Raw genomic sequence first — 2,643 nt, 5'->3', positions numbered from 1 at the left:
TTTGTGGTAATTTGTTGCAGTAGCCCTAGGAAACTAATACACCATGCAAGCAAGGACACACTGGAGTGACATCTATAAATATTGAAAAAAAATTCAACCAAGAATTCTAAATCTCACCAAATATTTTTCAAAATTGAAAAAGAAATAACATTCTCATCTTGATGAAGTCCCAAAAGTTCATTTTTTGCTTTTGTTTCCCTTGCCGTTGGAGACGTGTCTTGAAAGAAGTTGCTGTGGCCAATGTCGAAGAGGTTACTGCCTATGTTCTCCTCTAGGATTTTGATGGATTCCTGTCTCACATTGAGGTTTTTCATCCATTTTGAGTTTATCTTTGTGTATGGTGTAGGAGAATGGTCCAATTTCATTCTTCTATATATAGCTGTCCAATTTTCCCAGCACCATTTATTGAAGAGAATGTAATTTTTCCATTGGCTATTTTTACCTGATTTGTTGAAGACTAATTGACCATAGAGTTGAGGGTCCATTTCTGTTCCATTGATCTATGTGTGTATTTTTGTGCCACTACCATGCTGTCTTGGTGATCACAGACTTGAAATATAGCTTGAAATCAGGCAACGTGATGCCTCCAGCTTTGTTTTTCTTTTTCAACATTTCCTTGGTGATTCAGGGTCTTCATCAAGATAAAAAGCTTCTGCACAGCAAAGGAAACAGTAAACAAAACTAAGAGGCAACCCACGGAATGGGAGAAGATTTTTGCAAATGCCATTACAGATAAAGGGCTGATATCCAAAATCTATAAAGAACTTCTCTCTCTCTCTCTCTCTTTTTTTTTTAAACATATAATGTATTATTTGTTTCAGAGGTACAGGTCTGTGATTCAAGTCTTACACAATTCACAGCGCTCACCATAGCACATGCCCTCCCCAATGTCTATCACCCAGCCACCCCGTCCCTCCCACTCCCCACCACTCCAGCAAGACATAATGTATGGTGATTAACATAATGTAATAATAATAATAATAATAATAATAATAAAGAACTTCTCAAACTCAACACCCAAAAAACAAATAATCAAGTCAAAAAATGGGCAGAAAACATGAACAGACACTTCTCCAAAGAAGACATACAAATGGCTAACAGACACATGAAAAAATGTTCAACATCATTAGCCATCAGGGAAATTCAAATCAAAACCACATTGAGATACCACCTTACACCAGTTAGAATGGCAAAAATTAACAAAGCAGGAAACAACAAATGTTGGTGAGGATGCGGAGAAAGGGGAACCCTCTTACACTGTTGGTGGGAATGCAAGTTGGTACAGCCACTTTGGAAAACAGTATGGAGTTTCCTCAAAAAGTTAAAAATAAAGCTACACTATGACCCAGCAATTGCACTACTAGGTATTTACCCCGAAGATACAGATGTAGTGAAAAGAAGGGGCACCTGCACCCCAATGTTCATAGCAGCAGTGTCCACAATAGCCAAACTGTGGAAGGAGCTGAGATGCCCTTCAACAGATGAATGGATAAAGAAGATGTGGTTCATATATACAATGGAATATTATTCAGCCATCAGAAAGGATGAATACCGACCATTTGCATCGACATGGATGGAACTGGAGGGGATTATGGTAAGTGAAGTAAGTCAAGCAGAGAAAGACAATTATATGGTTTCACTCATATGTGGAACATAAGGAATAGCAGGGAGGACATTAGAGGAAGGAAGGGAAAACTGAAGGGGGGGAAATCAGAGGGGGAGATGAACCATGGGAGACTATGGAGCATGGGAAACAAACTGAGGGTTTCAGAGGGGAAGGATTTGGGGGATGGGTTAGCCCAGTGATGGGTATTAAGGAGGGCACATATTGCATGGAGCACTGGGTGTGATACGCAAACAATGAATCATGGAACACTACATCAAAAGCTAATGTATGGTGACTAACATAACATAATAATAATAATAATAATAAAAAGAAATAACATTCTCAGACAAAAAAAAATGCTGAAATCCATTGTCCACAGATTTACCCTACAAGAAATATTAAGAAAGTTATTAGGGTAGAAGGAAAATAATACAGGTATGTAAATTTGATCTACACAAAGAAATGAAGAGCATCAAAAATGGAATAAATGAATATAATGTATAATATTTTCTTTGTATGAACTGCAGCATAAAATAATTATTTAAAGCAAAAACAGTAGCAAGTGTATACTAGGTGTTTACAACATATATAAAAGTGAAATGTATAATAGCAATGTTGGAAGGATGAGAAGGAAGAATTTTATAAAATCCTTTCACTATTTGCAAGTGGTATATTATTTAAGCATGGGTTCAGTTTATTTAACAATGTGCATCATAAATCCTGGAGTAACCTCTAAAACAGTTTTTAAAAGAGGAATAAATAATTCAATTTAAGACATGAAATGGAACAGTACAAAAAGCATGATTAAAACCAAAGTCAGAAAAAAAGGAAAAAACACAATAAGCAAGAAAGTTGGTATATTTAAATAAAACTATTACTAATAACTGATGTTAATAGACTAAACCCACAAGAATTCAAGAAAAAAAAACAAGAACCAATATTATGCTATCTAAAAGAAACACACATTAAATATAAAGTGTATTCTCTTCTAGAATTTTTATGGTTTCAGATCTCATATTTAGGTGTTTAATCCATTT

The sequence above is a fragment of the Callorhinus ursinus genome, unplaced genomic scaffold, assembly GCF_003265705.2.
Source record: "Callorhinus ursinus isolate GAN/ISIS: 27379988/994484 unplaced genomic scaffold, GSC_fseal_2.0 scaffold172, whole genome shotgun sequence".
In the NCBI taxonomy this organism is placed as follows: Eukaryota; Metazoa; Chordata; class Mammalia; order Carnivora; family Otariidae; genus Callorhinus; species Callorhinus ursinus.
Note: the sequence above shows the minus strand (reverse complement) of the source record.